This window comes from Crocodylus siamensis, chromosome 1, assembly GCF_052110815.1.
Source record: "Crocodylus siamensis isolate JL-2025a chromosome 1, ASM5211081v1, whole genome shotgun sequence".
NCBI classification, from domain to species: domain Eukaryota; kingdom Metazoa; phylum Chordata; order Crocodylia; family Crocodylidae; genus Crocodylus; species Crocodylus siamensis.
Window position 1 is genome coordinate 390,553,095 of NC_143395.1, and position 17,341 is coordinate 390,570,435.

At 39.7% G+C, this 17,341-nt stretch overlaps 1 protein-coding gene across 1 annotated transcript in view; it reads left to right on the plus strand.

The window, feature by feature from the left end:
• GUCY1A2 (guanylate cyclase 1 soluble subunit alpha 2) overlaps positions 1–17,341 on the plus strand; it is a 270,751-nt gene that overhangs the window by 213,543 nt on the left and 39,867 nt on the right. The window lies entirely within an intron of this gene.

A 17,341-nucleotide genomic window follows, 5' to 3' on the forward strand; every position in this document is an offset into this window, starting at 1 on the left:
AGCAGACATGCAGGTGTGAGCGTAATGGCAAAAAGTAGTGGCACAAATTTGTGCCACTACTAGTTTTGCTGCTGTAAATGCATGCCCCTGCATGTGGGTATGTGCCCTTCTTGTTGAGACTTGAGCAACCAGGAGGGGGAGATGTAGGGGGCCAGGAGGAACAGCAGGAGTAAAGCTCAGTGGAGGGCTTCCCTGGAAGGAAAGGCTGCTGAGTCTCAGCTCTGGACCTAAACCTTGTCTGCAGTGGGATGGAAACCACCGGACAGCTAACATTAAATTCCGAGTGCAGAAAAAACTACTGGGGACAGAGGTCAGAAGTCAGGCAGTGGAGTCAGGCCAGGGAAGTGTCCTTTTCACTGAGCCACTTTTCTTCTGACTTGCTCTTTTCCTCTTGGACCCACATATCTTCCCTTCTGAGGCCTGGAGAATGTTCTGAGCAATGCCTAGTCTGGGGCCTCATGGTTAGAGCGGTTTGCTGGAAAGTGGAAGATAAATATTTAAAACCCTCTGAGTGTGGGGGAACTTAAATCAGGGTCCCCTATTCCTTGGGCAAGTGCCCTAACCAAAAAGCTGTTGAGCTTGAAGGCGGGAATACCCTTTTCCTCCAGCTTCTAGTCATCAGTAGTTGTGGTTTTTCTCAAGGTTTTAGGAATTTCACACAGACTGTGCATGTAGCCTGGTGATTCTGTTCCACTAACACTGACACAGTACCTATACAGCCAAAGTGGAGCATTCAGTATGGGCTTGATGGTGAAGCTACACTTGGGGAAACAGAATCTTAACACTGCCTAAGTCTCCAAAATTGCATTTATGTGGTTATGTAAAGGCCATTCAAGTGCACAAAGGAGAAATAGAATTTGGTCCTAAATGTAGTTATGATTTTCTACAGAGGAAGAATAATTATCTTGGCCATGACTGACGTAACGAATTTTCTAACCATAATAAAATAGGGGAATAATGATTAAGATAGCACTAGACATCCAACGGAACCATTTTTGGCTTTATAAAGACAAATCTTACCAATTTAATTTGTTTAGCTAGAGTTAAAAATGAGTGGCTGAATGGGACTAAATGCATGTACCGTTGCTACTGTTTCCTACCTAATAAATAATCTTAATAAACAACTGAACTGAGTCTTATTTAATATCATCATTAATAATCTACAGTAAACAGCACACAAATTAAATTTTCAGATTATAATGAATTGAAAGATGCTGCAAGTACCAGGATTTAAAAATAATACAAAAAGCACTTAGTGACTAGGGAGTATGAGCAAAAATGAATATGAATTTCTGTGTGGAAAATGTTTAATTTATGGTTCTGGTAAAGGTTTTAAAAAAACCTAAAACCCCCCTGCCCAGTCCAAGAGAACCTAGAAGTTAGTCTCAGAGACCCATACACTAGTATGATTCCATCTCTACAGGAATAATTCGACAAGTAGATGGTTATGCTCATTTCTGGGTACTCTCATTTCTAAAGTAGATACCAAAAACTGGAATGAGTTCAGGCAAGATTGACAAATCTGTTCAGAGCCCTGGAGAGACTGATTTATGAAGTGAGATTAAAAGAACTAAATATTTACAGCTTGGTTTAAGCAGTGGGTGAGAAGGACAGTATAATTATCTACAAATACCTGAAAAGTGGTAATGTTAAGGGTGGAAGGAACATATTTAACAGGGTAGATAGTGGATAAACAGGATTAGAGGTATAAAATGAAAAAATGAAAAATGAGAATTTAGGCTGACTATCCACAGAAGCATCCAGGTAGTCAGATATATCACATTAATCTGAATAGTAGATCCCAAAGGCAGCCAGGAGAAGGTGTGTCTTACTAGTGTTTTATCTTGAGGTAATAAAAAATACCTAAAAACATAAGCATGGGTGACTGGTGACTCCCAAGTCTGGGGGGGGGGGCACCCACAGGCACTGCTGCCAGTGGTGGCAGCAGGAGTGGAGCTGGTGAGGCACTGCCGCTGGCATCAGCAGTGGGGCTGGAGCTGGCAAGCTCCTGCAGGTGCCGCCTATGCATCACCTATGAACATAGGGTAGGTCTTGACAAGAAGAAGGATGGGGTGAGTTAATAACAGTGAGTCTTTTCCATCCCTATGTTCTGTCATTTTGCTGGTATATACTATTTTGGGGGAAGATTGATTGAAAAATGATGATAAATGTTAGACTTCTCCATGATTACCGAAGAATCTATCTCTTTGTCATCCAGATAAATAGAATGCCTGCTTAATTGGAATGTAGGGAAAATATTTAGTGCAATGCATTTGAAGTAGGGATCAGAGATTCCATTTTAAATGACTAAGCCTACTGAAAGGTTGGGAATTCAAAGTTTGATTTCAATGCACCTATCAAACAGTGTTTTAACCAACCATGTTACCAACCTAGTCAGTTCGCATTCTGCATAAGTGAGATTTAAAACACTAAAAGTCAAGAAAAAATGAAGCAGGAAAGAGCATTAAAAATCATGTAGACAGTGCACAGAGTTAAAAATGAAAGGCTGTGTGATAAAAAGGAAATAGATATGAAGGCTCAGAAAAAAGAATGAAATATTATATGTGCTGTATATTGTACTGTATATTTATATAAGTGTTTTGTAAAGAGCCTTTGTTTATTTTTTATCAAACTCAGAAGTGTTTTCTTTTACTTCACTAAATACAGCTTTATTTAGTGGAAAACTAGGTCTTAAAATCAGAACAAACCACTTTTCTTAATTTTTTCAAATGAGTTGAAGATTTTCTAATTCCATATTGTATCAATATAGTCACATTTTATTTTACAAAGCTATTCTTGGGTTAATTCTGTGTACTTAAGTACTTCCTCACATTTCAACATACAAGTTCCTTCTATGAGATTTAAGAATCACTGGGCCCTACATCACCATAGCAATGCACTGCATTGCCGTACAGCACGCTACAGCAACAAAGCAATCATGTGGGTCTACACATGATCGGCAGCTACGTCGGCATAGCAGTGCACTCCCGTTTCAACATGCCTCAATGGTGATGTAGCAGTGAAGTCTAACCATGCACCATATGCCTAGCGCAGTATGGGCAGTTACTGCGCCATGCTTTAGTACTTCCAAAGGAAAATACTAAAGCACAGCACCATAGCAATGTCAACATATAGCAAGGTGTAGGTGCACCTCCTGAAGAACAGTCATTCATTTGTAATACTACTCAGCAGCTTCACATGTAACAGTGAGAATTCCATACTATGAAGACTGAAAAGATGAGCTGGCCAGCTTTACATAAAAATACATTAACAGATTTTTATGGGAAAAAAAGGGATAATTATGATTACCATATTTTCTTGAATGTGACATGGCTCCACATAAGACACCTTGTTTTTTGGGAAAGAGAGAGTGAAGGAGGGTTAAAAAAATAAAGTTTCCAGAGTTATGGCTGCATGAAGTAGGGGAAAAGCCTAATCTTCAGCAAACTTATTGTCCCTTTTCTGCTTAACCAAAAACTGAAACACTAGCTGTTGCTGAAGACTGGTCTCCCTGGCATGGATTTATTTTTTGAAAAGAGCTAAAAGCAACTTTGAGGCTTTGAAATAGGAGAAGACTAGGAGTAGCTAGCAGGCAGCAAAATTCCCAGAAGAAAGGTTAGCCTGACTAGTGGAGAATTAAGATTATTAAAAAAGAGGAATGATCTAACCTCTGTGTAGTAAAACACAATGAGCAATTAACTGAGTCCTGCAGCTGCCTGAATAGAAATATCACTGGTGCTACTAGGCAGAGTAGGAAACAAAGTAGGGTGTTTTATTTCAGACAAAGAACTGGCCCTCCTCTCGCAGACACTCCAGTTTTGAGGGGACTGACTTTTGGGGAAAAGCGCATAGGTATATGAGTAAATATGGTGTTTACTTTGATCTCCTGCATAACAGTTCATAGAAAGTCAATCTGTAATTCATTCATAAAGCCCAATAGCATGCGTTTGAACAAGTGTTCATTGTTTAGGAAGACATTCAAATCTTCCTTTATAGTCTTCAGGAGCCTGGGAATTTTTTCCCATTCCTTGTCAGATTCCTCCAATGGTTAATTATCAGTATTTTAAAATGTGCATTTTATTTCAATGCTAGTTTCAACTTATCTAACTTCTGCCTCAAGCTACAGGATCTTAGTATGTGTCTTAGTAAGAGATATCTTTGCCATATATGGGTACTTGGACACTAGAGCCAGCTACAGACTTTACACTTTTACCAGTATAAATCATCAGAGCTGGCCTATACCCATAATAGAACAGACGTTTGGCACACATAGATTGTTTTAAAAATGGCAGAACTGGATCTAAGATTTGCACACACCCCTCCTCGCCCCTCCTACCAAAGGATGCGTGTTCTATTTATTACTGATCTAAACTATGCTGCTTATAGAAAACTGTAACTTAAATTGATTCTACCTTGGGCTTTTTGAATATCTGTACCTAGCCTAGAACTATTTTCCCAGCTTCTGAGAGTTTCCAAGCTCCTATAACAGTTGGTCATTAACTTCAATTGCCCCACTTCTTTGGGCTAATACCATTAACCACACACCCCTCTCTCCAAAACACAACACGGATTTGATTTCACATTTTTTTCTTTAAGTTTGTAGAAATGTTATGTCACTGGTATACAAAAATGAACATTTCCAGTATTAAAAAATCTTCATAATATGTCATGTTCATTTAAGTACTTCAGAATATTTTTTTAAAAGAGAAAACTACAAAAAAAGAAACCTGGAAACAATTATAATCCATTTTCCAGAAATGATTAATAGAAAAAAGCTATTTAATTGGTAAACAGTGGGTATGCAGTGTTATAGAAACTGGGAAAATGTTAGGCAACCTACTACCCCAATGCAATATTATTCAGCCAATGCAAATGAGAGGCACAAGGAACTGAAAAGTGTCACTGGCCATGTCTACACGAGACACTGCACAGTAGCCTATAACTATTGCACAGTTGTGTTGCATGGCAGAGAGGAACTGACTATGTTTACAAAATAAAATTTTAAATTCTTAGCATAATTAGAAAAATAAAATAATGTTTGGTAAAACTCTTCCATTTCAACAATAAATGAAAATACATCAGGTAGAAGGTTCCAATATAACCTTGCAAAATGGTAGATGGGACTATTTTGGCCTGGCATCATACAGGTATGTACTGTTAATCTGGTCCCAAAATGGTGTCCAGGTGGCGGGGCACCTGTCAACAGGGTGCGGCTACCCTTGTGGCCCTCGACAGCTTACCAAAACTTGGTAAGTGGCCCTCCAGCCAAAATAATTGCCCACCCCTGAACTAACAAAATACAATTTTGAATCAAAATACCCATGTTATTTCAGAACTGATCTTCTGAACACAGACTCTGAAGTATGATGAATTGTACTATTTGTATAAGGTTCTACCTTCTAGGGATGAGTCCAAAACCATTCCTTTGATTTAGACCTGGGGACTGCTGCAAGACACTTACATGGCCATTTAAGGACTATTATTCACAGCAGCAAGTGACCAACATTAAATTAGTTAATATTAGGCACCCATATCCATATCCAGGTGTGCAAAATGTAGCCTTTCTTTCACAGCTGAAACTAATCCTATTCACTGAAATTTTATATTGTTACGTTCATCTTGAGTGTAATTTTTATGGATGAATTACAAATCTCTGAAAACAGGATTTAGCATGGAAGCAATGACTATTTTAACTAAAGTAGGAAGGCCCATCGAATTATAAAGTTTCACTTTATATCAAAGATGAATACAGAATACTTTTGTAGATGAATCTTGAATGAAATTAGTTAAAACACATTTAAATTCACTCAATACCAAATTATTTATTCCCAGCAGCCTCCCCACATTAAACATTTTAGCTTTTGCACATATCAAAGCTTTAGCATGCCAAATTCCAATTAAATTACAAAGAATATGTCCTGTATATACAAAAGAAACTTGTAACAATAGTCCTCATTATGGTGTTTCTCAAAGCTTATTATAAAACAGCTACTACAGTGGACTATGCCTGAAGACTAATCATAATTCTCATTCATCCACTCTACTTATCTGTTTTTGTAAGCAAATTCAAAGAAGCCTAATGCACTACTAATAATCCCACCAAATCATTTTCAAAGTCTCTTTTCTACAACCACCATTCAACATTGTACAGATTCTGTGTACTTGATTTGACAATTCCTCTTTTCCTCTTTTAAGTCATTAATTTAAGAATTCTTGTCTCTACATTTCTTAGAACTATAAACAAGGACTTTGTCACATCAGAACAACAGTCCAGAACAGGGCTACAAAGCCCTGTACCAACATTTTAGCAAAGGGAACTATTTGGAACCCACAGGAATCTTTCTCTTTAACAGAGGCCTTATAAAACTTTATTTATTAAAGTTTATTTACTAAACCTTATTTACTAAAACATGCTCATATGTTTAGAAAAAGTAATGTATTGCTTGTCACAGGCCAGCTGGGCACTGTGAGTGTATCAATTTTATCACAGGCCAATTGGGCTGTTTGATTCAGTTTCAGATCGAGGAGGCAAAGTTGGGAGTGAAATAAAGGCAAATTTATTATAGCTTACATATACACAACAGTTAACAGAAAGATAAATGTGATAAGCAGATAATGCAGTATTAAAGACCTAATAGTAAATAATAACAACAGATAATAACAACAGATAGATAGATCAATCCTGTTGCAGGCCAACTGGGCACTGCAAGGGTATTAGCCACTGGGCTGTTCAAAAAAACAGATAGACAGACATGGGTTGGCAACTTATTGATAGTCCCTCAATTCCAGGTACGTCAAGTGATTCCAGCGAAATCAGGTGTCCCCGATTGACGCTGTCAGAGGGTTACCAGGGAAGGTTCCTTGATCAGGATCCGATCCTCACTCACACCAGAAGTCCGGGGTCCAGGAATGGAACAGAAATGACTGGTCTATTCCCTCCTTCCTGCTGGTCAACTGATACACATGTTTTTTATACCTAGTCTTATGCTAATCTGTTGGTGTTAGAGCCACTCACAATGTTACCCTATAACTGTTACCCTATAGGATTGAAAGGTGTTAAAATGATCATAAAAGGTTACTCCAGTTTATCTAATAAGCAAATTATGATGCAGCACTTTTTAGGTTTGAAGTTGACATTGCCCTGTCTATGCCCCAACCCTTTTTAGGTTTCATTTGAATATGCTTTCTTGGGACATTTTTTCCTGGAATGTGTTGGGTGTGCCAGGCAGTTAGATCTAGTTTTTATCATTAAAGCTGAACCCTGAGCAAAAAACCATCAGGTCAGCTAATCTCACAACTACAGGTTTGCCTATGGGGCCCAGTCAGTTCCATGAACAGTTAATTTATCATTTTGGTTAAACTTATGACAGACAAGTTACATTTGTGGTTTACAAACCTACAAGCTTTATATTAACTAATATTACCTGTTTAGGCAAAATACCAAATGCCTCCAAGAAGCACATTTTATTGCTTATTGATCCCTCTGGTTCTGGTTGTTACAATTGCTATGGCCTCTGAAAGCCAAATAAATGCACTGGTATGGGCTTTAGATCTTGGTAACTCTCCCTTTCTTTCTTCTTCATTCAATAGTACGTTTCTTCATTCTTTACTAGCTTTTTCAAATCTGCTTTCAGCGGAATCACCGGGGGTTGGCTCATTTCAGGGTGGGGGGTTTACATCATGTTTCAGATAGGCAGTAACTATTAATATGTTAACTATTAATATGTTTTCTTGCAACTTATTTCCATATTCCCCTTCCCACTCCCAAAATCAAGTCCACAAATTAAATATAGTCAGGTAAGAGAGATCCCTGGATCTAGGGATGTTTATTGTCTTCACAATGACAAGTGTTAGTTTTAAGTCTTAAACGTATAGGAAACTGTCATTTTATTTTAATATTTTATAATAGCTTGAAGGATTTTTGCCACTTTGGAACAACAAAAAGGACCACATAATGCTGGGTATGGTTATTTATTCTGAGACTTCTAGCAATAGGTATATTGGGGTGATATATGCAAAGAAAAATATTGGGAAGCGGTTGGATTAAGCTATGGTGTACCTCATTCTTAAACAACAATTGTATAGTTCCCTTCATGTTCAAAATCACTCTTTAATTTCACAGTGACCTGAAGATTTATTTTCACAATTTGAATAATCACATTTTTTAAGCAAAGAGGCCTTAGAAGATTTATTTTCCCAATTTTCTTCAGCTGACAACTACTTAAGGGTTGCCATGCCTCTAGATTGTTCTTCATAGAAGTCCAAAATGACACGTCTTCAGCAGGTCAGCCAAACCCTCATGTACACAATGCTGGCTGTGGTATTCAGTGTGTAGAGCCTGTTGTCATCTGACTTCTCTATGGAAGATCTTGGACTTTGACAAAAAATATGGTGCTGCAACTAGGCCTGTCTGCTTGCAACTCCTCCACCTTAGGATCTATGTAGCATCAGGAGCAGTTTGACCTTCAAAGAATTAGGTAAAACTTCTGTATAGATCATTTTACAGAACAAATTAAAGAAATCAGATTTGTCTCATGGAATCTGTTTAAAGTCTATCAATGTTGAGTACGTTTGATAGTATTTCTCTCCTGCAGAATTCTGAGCCAGATCCTCGGCTAATGAAAATCTTAGTGGTCATTCTGAGTTCACTGGAGCTTCATGAATCTCATGTCAATAAAAGAGCTAATCAAAAAGCTAAATGTGTCCTTCAAGAAATTTCACTACTTCAACATGTGATTTCATCCTGAATTGGGACAGGGAATCTTATTCCTCTAAACTGCCATGGTGCCTCCTCTAGTCACCTCATAAGCCACCTCAAGACCCATCAGTGAGCTGTGGTAGAGATGATCCTCAAATCCAGAAATTGCTGCTGCTGAAGTCAGTGACATCAGAATACGTGGGTTTAATAGTCCTCTCTGGCCTTAAAGGCTATACATCTGTAAAAATATTTTCCCAACACCAGATGCATAACTTTCTTTGATAAAATTCTCTTTTCTAAAAACAGACTCTTGCATTTCAATTGAAATTGGATCAATTCTATTTAATCTTGATAAAGAGTTAGATTATAAAAGCTTCTTGTAGTAATGGGATAAGAATCCATAACCTCTTTTGAGATCATACTTATGCCTCTCTGAACTAGTTAGTCTGTAAGGTGCAACCTTGTCTGCTTCATGCCTACATCTCCATGTTTTATTGTGGATTTTTATTTGGAAGTTATGGAAATATTTACATTAATGAACTCATCCAAGTATTCTGTCCAGAATCCTATCAGAGTTAACAATTTAATATAAATTAATTAAAGCAAACAATAAAATGTTTGTTTTTCACCTATAGCAAATCTGAACTATTGAGATCAGTAAAATCATGTGCAGATTTATATCTTAATTCTAGCGGGTGGAGTTAGAATTATTGTTTTAATCCAGCTTGTTTATTTACTGGCTGTTTAAATCATTATTTACATGTGTCTTCTGTAGATTTTTCCTTATATATAAAACAGTTGTGCACAATAGTCTCTGAAGGTTGTTATTTAATATCTTTGCTTTGTAATACTTAGAAAATACGATTTACTCAAAGTCCTGTTGATGGTATATGAACCCTAAGATCCCATGAATGTTGTGCTGGCACTCTCCTTAGGTTCTCCTATAAAAGAAGATCCTTTGTTTGTGCCCCGTTGGCAAATGTGCAGACTTCAAACCAACTTGTTCTTCAGAGGAGTTTTTCTTAGTTTGATGCTTTAGTTTGCAGGAATTCAAAAGCTCTCTGTATTCTAATTCTGCTTTGAGCTCAGTGAAAATCAAGTTCACTTCACCTTTATAAAGCCAAAGTTGCATGAGGGGTCAGATGCATACTTTTCAAAATAAAGTGTCTTCTGAACTCCTGTCTGCACTGCCTCCAAGCCTATTACTGTTTTCAGAAAGGGAGCAGGGAAAGGGAGTGGAGTTAGCTCAGTTTGGAGTTTTTTCAGCCTCTGCTGGAGGGTGGGGTGGGTGTATTGGAGTCCCCTTCCTCCCTGAGATAGGGGGCTCCTATAGACCAACCCCACCCTTCAGAGCCAGCTGGGGAACCCCTAGAATGAGCTCCCTCTGCTACCTTCCCCCCCTGCCATTCTGAAACAGGGACAGGCTGGGAGAGTGGAGGGGCCATTGCTAAGGGAAACCAGCCTCAGGTTGCAGCCGGCAGCTAGATACCTCTTCCCTGCTGGAACAAACAGTGCAATTCTGCTTGTTCTAGGGGATTGTTTAAACAAAGAACGCTTCCTGCAAAGTGTTCTCAATTGCAGCAGGGAGTTGCACTTCTGTCTGCTCCCAGAGAAGTGATGTTCCCTTCTCTTTGTTCATCTGTTCCTTAGAATTTTAAGGGTGCAAGGCATTTCTGTAAAATTAGCCAAGTCAGGAAGCTGTGCATGCCTATTCATTTTGTATGATTGAGGTGCTACAGGTCATTTCATAACTAAGGCAGGGTTGCGTTTGGCACAGATGTAAGCATAGGGCCTGATTCAAGGAATATTTCATTGACCTGACTCCAGTGAACACCCTTGACAGTTATCTCCATTGAATCCTCTCAGGATTTGACTTAGTAGCCAACATGTATTTCCTGGGTTCCAGAAGCACAGGAGAAAAACATTTTTTTGGTTGATTGAGGGGCAGAGTGGGGAATGATAAATGTTGTACATTTTCTGAGTGATTGCACTTAGAGGAAAATGCAGAAACAGTTCTAAGATTCAACATTGTTACTCCAAACTTTTTTTACATAAAGCTTTTTTAAAATATTTTGAGCCTTTGTCATTTATCCCTGTTAAAATATCACCCAATCCATTCAATGCATTTCATGTGATTTCACTATGAGACAAAGGTGTCCTCCTACACTAGAGATCACATGGGATTTACTGATTAATATTTCTTTTTTCAGTCTCAGTTAAGGCGAGGCTGAGAAAAAAATCTCTGCTGCTATGTGGGCTCGCTTGAATGATTAGCTCTTTTTAAGTGCTTGAGTGCACAGATTCACATAGTAATTAAATTCCCGCTGTGAAAATTACTATTAAAAGAAAACAATGAAAGAAATTGTTTTTGATTTAATGCAGCATCAGCAATCAAGTATATCATTTTTATTGGTGAGAAAAGAAGCACCTTATGAAAAAAGCACATTAACATCAAAGTCTCTTGCTTTGGTGGCTCATGTTCACAGGAAGGGCTGCTGAATTGATTCTTCTTTCTAATAGTTATCATTAATGGTTAATTTATATATATTTTCCCCTATGAATCAAGGCTAACATTATGTAAAGAATTTTCAGATCACATGTTTATATATAGATCCTGTCCTAATCTAGACCATGAACAACCCTCCTGAATTAAGGATGAAGTCAGGCCAGTATTTAGTCTAAACAAGTCAGGCCCAGTGTGACCTTCCCCTGTATGCCTGGACTAAGGATCATTTAGGTCAACAGAAATCTGTCCATGGACTGCTGTGGACACAGAGTCCAGTGGAGGGCAAAAAAAATGGTGAGGAGTCTGGGGCCATGACTTATTAGGCGAGGCTGAGGAAACCAGGCTCATGTAGTCTGCAGAAGAGAAGACTGAGGAGGGATTTGATAGCAGCCTTTAACTACCTGAGGCTGCTTCCAAAGAGGATGGAGCTAGACTGTTCTCAGTAGTCGGGGTGACAGAACAAGGAGTAACGGTCTGAAGTTGCAGCAAGGGAAGTTTAGGTTAGATATTAGAAATAATTTTCTTATTAGAAGGGTAGTAAAACTCTGGACCAGATTACTCAGAGAGGTTGTGAAATCTTTATCCTTAGAGGTTTTTAAGACTTGGCTAGACAAAGCCTTGGCTGGGATGATCTGTTGGGGATGATTATGGTGATTCTATGGTGATGATGATGATGATGATGATGATGATGATTCTATGGAGCTGATCATGATTTTTGATTCTGTGATTTGAGTCTCACCTGGAATGACCAGACCCAGTACTGATCTTGAAGACTTACCTGTGATAACAGGTGTCATTTTAGCTAGGAAATAAAAGGATAATTGATGTGGTAAAATCGTTTCTGGCCACTGAAGGCTTTTTTTTTGTTTGGCTGGTTTATTTATTTATTTATTGCTTCCTAGGGGCTCCTTTCTGTAGGACTTTTTAAATCCTCATTCCCATTCCACAATCAGGAGTGGATGATGAGAAATTATTTACTGATAACAAGACTACAGTCTGATGATATGCACATGCCATTTGCTTGGTTTGCATTATATAGATTATAAATAATTGCATATATTTTTGCAAAATCATATCATGGCCTTATATAATAACTTCCTAGTTAAAATGGTTTAATTGATTACAGGCAATTTAATCATTGTCAGTTTATTATTGTCATTTTGAGTGCTTTGTGTTGGCTTTCATGTGGCACTTTTCCTTGGAATAGGTTAAAAGAATCTTAATCCAAACAGAAGAAGGCTAAGCATTTATTTTTTGAAACACTATTCAAAATACAGTGAAAATGTATCCTGCAGCTTGATTCCATAAAACACCTTGTGAAATTAAAAAAGATCCAATTTTTTAGGTCGGTTCCCTGGCAACAATCCTATAGTGAGCTCTACCGTCATATGTTCTCTTCCAGAAAGGCACTGTGTTATTTATAAATCTATCTAAGAATGTAGATAACCCACACATTAAAAAATATGTCGGGGCATAACTCATCAATGTACAGTTTTGTGAAGGAAGAGAAGGATACATTTGACTCACCACTTTCGAGGCCTGGATTTCATAGTTCTGAGCCTTGTGGATGTAATCCTGTGGTGCTAATTTTTATGCATGCTGTATTTCTTAAAGTAGACATTGTAGATCTACACTGTAGATCTACACTGTAGATCTACAATGCTGTATTTCTTAAAGTAGACATTGTAGATTACACTGAGATCTACTAAAAGCTGCTATAGACAGATGAGAACATATTTTACATTGTTTGTCACCTTTTAATGTAAAGTATTCCCACTGTGTCTCATAACTAATATGAAAAGTATCATATACAACACTCCCTTTCTCGTGTCTGAAATGCAACTGCTCCTGGAACAAAATGCAGCCAGGTGTTTAATAGAACTGGGACCTATACTTATTTAGAGCAGAAAGTGAAGAATACTTGATTCGCTGAAAGGGTAGAATACAATTATCCAGTTGAATGATACAAGAATTAATATCCTTTTTAAGAAAAGTTTCTAGGTGGTTAATGTTCAGGATCTGATTGGCCAATGGAGGAGGACGGGGTGGGGGGGAGCCACTGGTACAAAGGGGAACTGCCAAGTTGGTGGCCACCCCATCCTCCCTCCACTGCTGATTGGCTGAGAGGCCCTGCTCCTCACCCCTGATTAGTGGAGAGGGCTGTCCTGCATGTGGCCCTGTCCCTCACTGCTGATTGGCAGAGTGGGGTGGAACCAGACAAAAGTCAGCCCTCTTGGCCAATCAGCAGTGGAGGGAGGAGGGGGTGGCCAACCATCTTAGCTGCTCCTTCATGCTAGTGGCTTCCCCCTTCCCCCACCCCCACAGCAGGCTGTGTGGCCAGGTCACTGTGGCTGTTGGCTCGCACTGGGAAGCCAGCATTTTATTTTAGGGGTTTTTTGTGTGGCCATTCCACACAAAATCACAGGAAACACCGATTTTTGCAGTGATCTTGAAAACAAACTTTTTTTGCAGTTTCTATGAAAATTGCAAAATTATGAATTGAGTAGATCCCTATTCATGAATGACAGCTTTTGGCCTTTGAATCAGTACAGCTTGCTGAATCCCAGCACTGTTTTTTGCAACATATGGCCCAACAAAAAGCATCCGTGTAAATGCTTTTCTGGATTTGGGGATAAATATCTTTTGGAAATCTTCTGTCCAGGTATGGCCTCAGACCAATCTTAAATGTAATAGGAGCATAGCACAACATGGTAGTTTACAGGTATTCAAATATTTTGCAGTCGCTTACTATTACAGCAGGTGCACCTACATGTGTAATTAAAGCAGAGCAATACACTCTGGTGCAGTTTGCACTGGAGTCACCTGCTCCCAGGCATAGCATCCACATGTGAACCCAGGACTGCAGCACTTTGAGCAAGGGTGGAGCAGCTTCAGGGCGGTAGCAGGGCTGGGTGGGTCAGCCATGGGCTTCTGGTGGCAGTGTTGGGTGGTGGAGGGGCTGACTGGGGTACAAGAGTCCTAAAGTGTGAGACTAGGTGTCAGGCAGCCCTGCACTTTAGCAGTCTCATGCCCCAGACAGCCCTTGTCACCATCTACATGAGGATTTTAGTGCACATAAGTTCTCTGCCATAAGATAGTACTGCAGAAAGTAAGATAGTAGTTGGGGATAATACTATCTTACAGTGGAGTTAATCTACTGAGCCCTAATACTGGCGCATATGTAGGTGGTGATGCTTTACTGCAGACCTAATTTAATAGATTTCATAGACATCAGGGCTGGAAGGGACCTCGTAAGATCACTGGGTGCAGCCCCTTGCCCAAGGGGCAGGAAGTCATGTGGGGCCAGATGACCCCAGCAAGATAAGCTTCCAAACGCAACTTGAACAAGTTCAGAGTAGGTGCTTGCACCACTTCTGAGGGGAGACTATTCCAGACTCTGGAAACTCAGACGGTAAAGACAGCCAGCAGATTGTGGTGCACCCAAGGCCACAATTGGCCAGTTTCACCAAGAGGTGATCATGGGATACCAGATCGAAGGGTTTTTTGAAGTCTGGATATATGACATCAATCTGTTCTCCTTTGTCCAGGTAATAGGTCACCTGGTCATAGAAGGAAATAAGATTGGTCAAGCAAGACCTACCTGCAACAAACCCATGCTGGCTATCCCTTAGGATGTTGGTGTCGACCAGTCTGTTAAGGATGGCCTCTTTAATAAACTTTTCTAAGATCTTCCGCACGATAGAAGTCATGCTGATGGGCCTGTAGTTTGCTGGATCCACTTTCCTCCCTTTCTTGAAGATAGGCACCACATTGGCCTTCTTCTAGTCTTCGGGCACTACACCAGAGTGCCACGAGTTCTCAAAGATCTGTGCCAGAGTCTGGTCTATGATGCTCGCCAGCTCCTTGAGTACCCTGGGGTGTAGATAGTCAGGGCCGGCTGACTTGAAGGTATCCAGCCTTTCTAGGTGTTCCTTCATGAGGTCAGCATTCATGGAGGGCAGGGGCTCTCTCTCATCCGGACCTCTCTGTCCTGTAGTGGGCATGGGCATCCCATGGGACTGATGAAAGACCGACGCAAAGTACCCATTTAATAGGTTGGCTTTTTCCTGGGCGTCAGTTGTCACATCTGGTTCAGCAGGGGTCCAATGTTGCCCTTGCTTTTCCTCCGGCTCCCCACATATCTGAAAAAGGACTTTTTATTGTCCTTGATGCTCAAAGCTAGTTGGAGTGAAGTTGCAGCCTTGGCTTTCCTGGTTTGCTCCCTGCAGGACTGGACCAGTGCAGAATATTCCTCCTTGGAGGTGAATCTCATCCTCCATCCTTTGTAGGCCTTTCTTTTTAGCCTCAGGAGGTCTGCTAGATCCCTGGAGAGCCAGGGGGGCTACTGTGCCTTCTTGCTGCCTTTCCTCCGAGATGGAATAGAATTAGCTTGTGCATTGAGGCTTGCTCCCTTGAGGAGAAACCACTCCTCCTGAACTCCCCTCCCCCTGGGGTCACTGACAAGCCTCCTGGTTCAAACTGGGGCTTCTGTACCTTTAACAGTGAATTTTCAAGGCTCTGTATTGATTCTTTCCTCTCCTTAGTCTGTGGTTTCATAGGTGTTAATCCTTGCTCATTAACTTGTTATAGCTACTGTGTTACAATCATCCCTGAATGAATCATTATTGATTCTATAACACAGTAGCTAGCTATGATAACAAGTTCATGAACACCTACAGCCACAGACTAAGGAGAGGAAAGAATCAATAAAGAGCTGGGGACCCATCGAAAATTCACTGTTAAAGGTACAGAAGCCCCAGTTTGAACTAAAAAATGCTGGAGACTGACTCTTGGGACTGAATACCTCCCAATCAACCGCTCCCAGAGCCCGTGAATTAATAAAAATTCATCAACCGACTCCCAAGACTGCATGTACTTGTAGACATGACCCCTGGTGCTGACAGCTGCCATCCAGCAGCCACCAAGGGGGATGTCCCACAAGGTCAATGACCCCTGTATTGGGTAAGCCTGAGAATTGGGGAATCACCAAAGTCTGCCAGAGAGAGACAAAAGGCGGTGAAGAATGACCCCCAATAGTGCCCTCTTTGATCTGACCAGCCAGAGGGACCAGCCGGTGACCCCCTTCTGAAGCAACATCGCACTGAAAAAAGCCTCAACTGGCCATCAACGGCAGACTCCAGTGCTGGGGGATAGGTGTATCTTGACACCGGTGCATAATATACACACAAAGACCTCTATTTTTATCTTTACAACATACAAAACAAAAGCAGATAGTTATAGTTATAGTTACATCTTGGGAGGTTAAATTTATTCAGCACAATCTGAGATGGTCCAAAACATAAATTAATATCCAGGTAGTAAATTACAGCTGATAAAACAGCTATCACCTGAACTCAAATTAGTGACCATGCAGTAAAATCCCACAATTCATTCAGTTCACAGTTATTATCCTCCTATTCTTCCCACCACTACTTCTATCACTAATTTGTCATGCCAGAGAAAAATTCTACCTGAGAATAAATAGAAACTGAAATAGCTACTTCACAAACCTAGACACAGCATACTGCTTACAAGTGATTGTTGACATTTCTTGGTGTTACAACAAATCCTGACTTTATATTAACCTGGTATCTGGCCTCTTTAGGTTGAGAATATTCTGTGTTGTTTCACAGACTGCATTTCTTCCCCATGTGTCCCCATTTTTTTTTAATATATATATTCACACATACCCTTCATTGTTTTCCTCTGTTATAAATCACAGACAATGGCTTCCTGAATGGGTATAGCATTTTACCAAATTTATACTGAGCCCATGCTTAACTTAAATACTAATGGTTCTGTGTTCACTGAACAAAGTGATATTGCTAACATCATCCCCACGAACACTACAAATCTTGCAATGCTCACAATAATGCTGTTAATTACATACTAGGGTAAAAACATTCTGTGAGTAAATAGCACTTTCATTTAATTAGGCTTTCAAACCCTTCAATATTATTTTGAAGGCAATGGGAATGAATTCACTCAAGCACATCCAAGCTATTGAGCTGGAATGTGCCCACAAAACTTGCCTTGGCTGCAAATACTATGTGTGATTTCTCATCTCAGAAGTCTGATTTCAATTATATTATTGGGTTTATCACTTTACCATTTTTGTTACAAAATAGATTTGAACT